The sequence below is a fragment of the Chiloscyllium plagiosum genome, chromosome 29, assembly GCF_004010195.1.
Source record: "Chiloscyllium plagiosum isolate BGI_BamShark_2017 chromosome 29, ASM401019v2, whole genome shotgun sequence".
NCBI lineage: Eukaryota > Metazoa > Chordata > Chondrichthyes > Orectolobiformes > Hemiscylliidae > Chiloscyllium > Chiloscyllium plagiosum.
The window spans coordinates 45,649,003-45,656,961 of NC_057738.1; the positions used below are offsets into that span (position 1 = coordinate 45,649,003).

The window sequence follows — 7,959 nt, forward strand, 5'->3', positions numbered from 1 at the left end:
ACATTCCCACACCTGTTTTCCATTTACTGAGTTGATTCTATTATGTTTTAGAAATGAAGTAAAGTTCAAACCAATTAAATCAAGTTGTACAATTTCATTTTATTCACTTAAGGGATTAGGGCAACACTGACTGGCCCAGCATTTGTTGCCTGTCCCTAGTTGCCCTTGAGAAGGTGGGGGTGAGCTGTCTTATTGAATTGCTGCTGTCCACATGCTGCAGGTAGACTTACAATTTCTTGGGGACAGAATTCCAGGATTTTGACCCAGCAACACTGAAGGAATGGTGATATATTTCCAAGTCAGGATGGTGAGTGGCTTAGAGGGGAACTTGCAGGGGGTGGTGTTCTCATGTGTCTGCTGCCCTTGTCCTTCCAGATGGAAGTGATTGTGTGTTTGGAATGTGCTGTCTGAGGATTTTTGGTGAATTTCTGCAGCGCATCTTGTCGATCGTGCATACTGCTGCTACTGAGCGAGAAACGTGTAGAGGGTTATGAATCTTTGAAACTTGCTCCTCGAAAGCTTGTGGAAGCTGAGTCCTTGACTTCTCAGGTAGTGGTAAATGGATTGTTGATTACATTATCAGGAATAGGCAGGACTGTAGTGTGATCAGCTCTGTCATGATATTATTGAATGACAAAGCAGGCTTGAAGGGCTGAGTGGCCTCCTCTTATTCTTTATTTCAGTGTTTCCATGCTCTGTTTTCTGGGTTGAGTTGCTTTACAGCAGCATTACCCAAGTGAACATCCTCCTTGTATCCTAATAGTTTTGGTTAATTTAATTAGTTGATGCTGTTGTGTCTGTAAAACAAATACATCACAAAGTGTGCAGAAAGAGTTAAATCAAATATTCTCAAATAACTATGGCAGGATGTTTAAATGCTAATGTGCATACTAATCATGTAAACTAATTATTCAAACTCTTTAATATAGCAACTTGAATCATGGTCTCTAACATTGATGACACATCAAGAAATTTGACAAGTTAACATGGCTTCTCATGTCAGCATTTATTGATTATATTACCTATACCAATATGTTGCCTACATTAATCTAATTAAATAATGTGATTGAAATTATTGAATTGAATATTGAAAAAATAACAAAACCTAGATGTCTTCCAATATTTGCAGTATAGTTCTGCCTCTGTTTTATGGTTATTTGAAAACTGTTTACGTTGGTCTTTGAATATTTGGCAAAAAATGAATGTGGAGAAAATGAGGGTGACAGATGCTGGTGATCAGAGTCGAAGAGTGTGGTGCTGGAAAAGCACAGCCGGTCAGGAAATGAATATGCATGAATTATATTTCAGGTCAACATAACAAAGGCTTAGATTTAGGATCCTTTACTTTCTGAGCTGTTTGACACTGCTACAGTTTTTGTTTGTTTCCCACATTGGAGAGCATATCATTCTGCTTCATTCGAGAATGACAAAGAGACAGGGAGCTCAAAGTTTAAAGATACTGAAAATTTACCACATTCAGAGTATCTGAACCTGCTCATCGTGTTGCACTTTGAATTAAAATTATTAATATTTGCAAGATGAATCCCCAAAGAGACCTCAAACCCTTTTTTGTGCTGGAGCAAATTACTGCAGATGCTGGAATCTGCTGAAAACAAAACGAGCTGGGAGTGGGTTCACAATTTGAAGATGTTGAACTCAATATTAAGTCCAGAATATTGACTTCAACACCTTCAGATTGTGAACCCGCTCCCACTTCTTCCTTTCTTTTAGCTTTACTTGTTCCATTCTCTGTCACCATGTCCTCTCTCCCCTCTCCCCTCTCCCCTTCCCAGTGAGACTGTCTGTCCTTCCCAGTCTGGCAGTTAGATACACCATTGTCCTGCCATTCCCACATTCCGATAACTTAACCTGCATTATCAGTATCCATTTGCCCCCAGCACTGCACCCTCTACACCCTCTCTCCCCAAGTATTGCATGAATGCTGTCCCCTCCGCACTCCCCACCCTCATCTGGACTTGATACGTTAGCTTGCTCTCAGGATGCTGCCCGACCTGCTGTGATTTCCAGCATCTTTTGCTTTCAAAACCTTTTGTGAATAATTTTAAAAGGTTTAACGAATTTATAATCACTCAGATTAAAACTTTGTAAATTAATAAAAAAATGTTGTTGTTGCATTACTAACAGAGTGCTTGAATAACAAATACTATAAGAATAAATTTACTGAATTCAGGATTTTGCCTCACTGTTTGGCCTTCTGTGTCTGTGCCTTGCTGTTCACAGTAGTTCCATGATGGCTAACAAAGATCTGTTTGTATTTGCAGATAACACAAGGCACCAATTATCTCATTGGGAGCAGTAGACTTTAGAGCATTTGACAACAGAGAATCATGTGAAAACATTATCCTGACCTGGACAAGTTGCCCGACCTGCAACTGGGTGTCAGCGCTTCTCTGTGCAAGACATAGTTGAGTTGTGTTTGAGGTAGGAGTTGCATACTGTCCTTAATTCTGATTGTGAGATTGTGTGTAATCCTGTACAATTCTACAGCTTTCCTTTAAGTAATGTAAATGACTTGATGGACACTTTATTAAGCTCCAAGTGTGATTTCAAATTCAGATCCAAACACCATTTAATGACAGAATAGTAAATTTTAAATAGAATGTCCAGGCAGCTTCTAACTTTTCAGTTTGTCTTCATATTATGACACAACTGGTCCGTGCTTTCACCCTGCTTCCAAATTGTGAAATGATTCCTGTTTCATTTCAGAATGTAAAGTACAGTTTGAAAGTATTGCTACAAAAAAGAGCCTTGGATGCTGCTGGCTGACAGAGGGGACATAGCTATAAATTAATGGGTGATAGATATAGGACAATGTCAGAGGTAGTTTCTTTACTCAGAGAGTTGTATAGATGTGAAACACCTCATGCAACAGTTGTAGACTCGCCAACTGTAAGGGCATTTAAATGGTCATTGGATAAACATAGGGATGAAAATGGAATAGTGTAGGATAGTTAGGCTTCAGATTGGTTCCATAGGCTGGTGCAACATTGAGGACTGAAGGGCCTGTACTGTGCTGTAATGTCCTACGTTCTATGAAACATAAGAGTAGACCATGTGGCCTCTTGAATAGTAGTTAAAGTTGGAGTATGTTGGAGTACATCCTGGTAAATCTTCTCTGCACCCTCTCCAAAGCTTCCACATCTTTCCTAAAGTGAGGCGACCAGAACTGCACACAGTACTCCAAATGTGGCCTAACCAAAGTCCTGTACAGCTGTAACATCACTTCACAACTCTTGAATTCAATCCCTCTGCTAATGAACGCTAATACACCATAGGCCTTCTTACAAGCTCTATCCACCTGAGTGGCAACTTTCAAACACCTATGAACATAGACCCCAAGATCCCTCTGTTCCCCCACCTCACTAAGAACCCTACCGTTAACCCTGTATTCCGCATTCTTATTTGTCTTTCCAAAATGGACAACCTCACACTTGGCAGGATTGAACTCCATCTGCCACTCCTCAGCCCAGCTCTGCATCATATCTAAGTCCCTCTGCAGCCGACAACAGCCCTCCTCACTGTCCACAACTCCACCTATCTTCGTATCATCTGCAAATTTACTGTCCCACCCTTCGACTCCCTCTTCCAAGTCATTAATAAAAATTACAAACAGCAGAGGACCCAGAACTGATCCCTGCAGAACTCCACTTGTAACTGGGCTCCAGGCTGAATATTTACCATCTACCACCACTCTCTGACTTCGACCGGTTAGCCAGTTTTCTATCCAACTGGCCAAATTTCGCTCTATCCCTCTATCCTGTGAAAGGTGCATGTGGGATAACCATAGCACCCATAGAAAGGACACACCACAGTAAGAGGCCATCCAGCCATCTTTTCCATACTGACAAAAAGGTTCCCAGCTGTCCTTTCCAATCTAGGTTTTATGAACTTTCACAGTGCGATTTGAACCCCTAGCCCCAGAGCTTTAGTCTGCCCTCCTAGATTACTGTCTCAATGACATTACCATTACACCAGCACGTCCCTGCATCCCCATCATAACGCCTGAGAAAGAATTTAAAGTGACTCGCAGCATTGTTTGTCAGGTTTCTGTCCCAGAACAAATACATTTCAAAAATAATTAGGTGTATTTATAGAAAAAAGAGAATGTTGGTAGATTTGGCAAGGAGAGAGTTTGATTTGAAGTTATTCAAAATAATACAGAATATTAGGTGCATCCTAGTGCTCTTAAGGTTTATTTGGGTCTTTGAAGATGTTCATTTATATCATGGGAAAATCATAGAATAAGCAGAATAGAAACTCAGTGCTATTTTTGCAACATAATATTGTATTACAAGTTTCGGGGAAAATGGTGACTGATTTTTAATGTCACTGGATTAGTAAAGGATAGGTCAGTACTCAGGCTCACCTCACAGGGGGTAGCAAAATCATTTCTTGTTAAGTTCAGAGACCTGGTCCATATTTTTGGTTAGCCTGATTTTACCTGGCAGAGCAGTTGGGCAGTTTGTACCTTGATAACACTATTTTAACTTTTGTGCCAAATCTGGGAATAGTGGGAGATGATTTCTCATGTTAGATTAGATTAGATTAGATTAGATTACTTACAGTGTGGAAACAGGCCCTTCGGCCCAACAAGTCCACACTGCCCCGCCGAAGCGCAACCCACCACGGGGAGAACGTGCAAACTCCACACAGTCAGTCGCCTGAGGCGGGAATTGAACCCGGGTCTCAGGCGCTGTGAGGCAGCAGTGCTAACCACTGTGCCACCGTGCCGCCCACTTAACAAGAAATGATTTTTATAACAAATAAACAGATTCTAATCACAGATAAACTATTATGAACTGTTAGAATTGAACTCTATAGTTAAATTATAGTTAAATTTAAAACACTGACCATCCCTTAAACTGCTCCTATACCTACACACAGACAGACTCATGTAGAGAAACTAAAACATTGGTGTTATGGGTGGAAGGAAGAAAAATTGGGAACTAATTCAATGGTCCCAATCCACACGGCTCGCTGAGATGATCTTTTTGATTATGAACACTTACCATTTTTTAATCTCTCTTCTTCAATTCCCTTTCACTTCTTTGGAGGAGGCACAGTACAATTGGTACACTAACTGCAAAGTCTATTCGCTGCTGAATAAATGTCCACAGCTTACATCAACGTTTTTCCCCAGGGTGGACGAGTCCAAAACTCGAGGCCATAAGTTTAAGGTGAGAGGGGAAAAAGGACCTGAGGGGTAACATTTTTACGCAGAGGTGTGTGTATGGAATGAGCTGCCACAGGAAGTGGTGGAGGCAGGTACAATTACGACATTTAAAAGGCATCTGAATGGATAGGAATGGTTTAGAAGGATATGGGCCATATGTTGGTAAATGGGACTAGGTCAGATTGGGATGTCTGGTCGATGCTGATGAGTTGGACCGAAGAGTCTGTTCTGTGCTGTATGACTCCATGACTCTAAAACTGGTGATGGAAATTTTCCTGGCTTTCTTGAGGCTTGATATATTTTACTGGAAATAAAGATGCTCAATTTGCCCCTTACAGTAGTCCAAAAGCTTCTGACAGTATTGCTCACCCCCTCAAGCTGGCCATTCAGCCAAGAGATAATCAGAAAGATGGTGTCAGGATGATACCTTTGCCATCTACAACTTGTTACACCTGGACAAAACAATAAGCAACTTGTTGCTGGCTGAATCATACTTTGTTCACACTCACTGGTGCCAGTCCATCTGCACAATCCTCTACCACTGCTTAAACAAAACATGAATCATAATGAGTTTCAGTATCTTGCTTTTCAAATGTTCAGCAATCCTTCTACAACTCTTAGTTTCTAAAACAGACCTATCCATAATGAAAAATACAGAAATAAAAAAGATAGTGTTTACAAGGCTAATGCTCTGAGGACCGTACTTCAAGTCTCACTGTGGCTGTTGGTGAAATTTGAATTCAATTAATTAATCTGGAATCTAAAGTTAACCACATTCATAGTAACCATGAAATTCTTGAAGATTGCAGTAAAAGCCGCTTTGCCTCACTGCTGCCCTTAGAGAAGGAAATCTGCCATTCCACCCCCGCATGGCCAACAGGTAGTTGACTCTTAACTGACCTGAAAAACAACATGACAACTGGGGCTAACAGTGCTGGCAACATCTCATCACAGAATAAAGAAAATGAACACATTGCACAAAGAATGAAGACAAAATGAACAGATAGTACAGGAGTTTCTGATGAAGGTGTTTCCTTGGCCTGCCGCTGAATGATGTGATAAGTATCTGCAGCTGTTTACTATTCTGTACTGTGGTAATTAGAGTGAATCCAACTTCACTCCTTACCTGGGGCAAAATCCCACCTCCAACCTGTTGGCCTATCCGACGGTTGGAATGAGGGCTATTGTTGGAAAAGCCACAGCAGCTGACACTTGATGGGAATGTTGTGTTGACCCTGGGCAGGGGATTTTGTTTTTATTCACTCGGGGATGTGGGCGTTTCTGGCTGGGCTAGTATTTATTGCCCGTCCCTAGTTGATCTTGAGAAGGTGATGGTGAGCTGCTTACTTGAACTGCTGCAGTCCACCTGATGTGGGTTGACCCACGATGTCATTCATTCAGGAGGGAATTCCAGGATTTTGACCAATTGACACTGAAAAAATGGTGATATATTTGAACGGCTTGAGGAGGTACTTGTAAGGGTGGTGTTTCCATGTACCTGCTGCTCTTGTCCTTCTAGATGGAAGTGGTCATGGTTTTGGAAGGTGCTGTCTGAGGATTATTGTCAATTTCTGCAGTGCGTCTTGTAGATGGTACACACTGCTGCTGCTGAGCGTCAGTGGTGGAGGGAGTAGATGCCTGTCGATGAGACTAATGTACTGGACAACTCCCCCTCGCCCACAAAACATGGAGCAGCCCATGAATGGACAATAATTGATCACTTATCAGGGCACTGATTGGAACGAAGGTAAATGTGCCAATCCTGACCTCACACAGACCCTGTAAAGTTCCATTATTTCAGGAACAGATGGTTCAGTGGTAGGTCAGAGGTGGAAAAGGTACCAGAGAATTTGCCCCAGTCCATCTAACACCCCAGTAAATTTATTTTTGGATGTGTTTGTAATTTCATTGCATTCAGAAAATGTTTTTATCTATACTCCAAACTTTATGGCAAATAGTATAAGGCTTGAGTTTCAAATTAAAGTCGGACTATTGCAGAGTATGGCTGTTCTGACTTGTTTCAGCAAAGTGATAATCATGGTCAAATAATTCCTGACGTATGCCTGATGTATGCTCCCTGATCCTAACCCTAACTCCATCGCTCACACAATGTTCACGGTCGCAATAGCAAGATGTGAAGTCTCAGATTCACCTTGACACATTGTTTGTTTGGTGTAAGTTTACATTTTAATGCTTTTTGTTTCATGGGACTTGGTACAGTAAAGGTTGGAACAAGAATTGTACTTCAGTTTAAACACGTTTTTTTTCACCGAACTAGAAATCTGAGAATTACAGAATAGAATAAACCCAGCTTATCAAGTTCAACTCCTCCCATCCTACAAACAGTAATGGTATTAGAGTTATTGAAAAAGCAGAGTGATCAGTCTTGAACAATGACTGTAAAGCAGACCTCGACATGAGGGGTGGAATGTGATATCCTCACTGTCTGCCAGTGGTATCTTGGAGGAAGTGCTGTGCGGGTATTTAATGGGCAAGACTTTAGTGATGGAAAGGGAAAGGTGTCCTCCACCGAGCAAGAGTTACAGAAGGGGGAAGGGAAATTACAATGCAATTAGGAAAGATTTAGGAAGCGTAGAATGGGGAAGGAAACTGCAGAGGATGAGCACATTAAAAATGTGGAGCTTATTCAAGGAAAAGTTCCTGTGTGTCCGAGATAAGTATGGACCTGTCAGGCAGGGAGGAAGATATAGAACGCCTGAGCCATGGTTTACTAAGGAAGTGGAATCTCTGGTCAAGAAGAAGAA

At 41.4% G+C, this 7,959-nt stretch overlaps 1 protein-coding gene across 1 annotated transcript in view; it reads left to right on the forward strand.

Moving 5' to 3' along the window:
• LOC122564564 (cadherin-18-like) overlaps positions 1-7,959 on the forward strand; it is a 705,142-nt gene that overhangs the window by 155,273 nt on the left and 541,910 nt on the right. Inside the window, exon 2 of the mRNA XM_043719646.1 lies at positions 2,283-2,442. The gene's annotated coding sequence lies outside the window, so the exon portion shown is untranslated. The remainder of the gene's footprint in view (positions 1-2,282; positions 2,443-7,959) is intronic.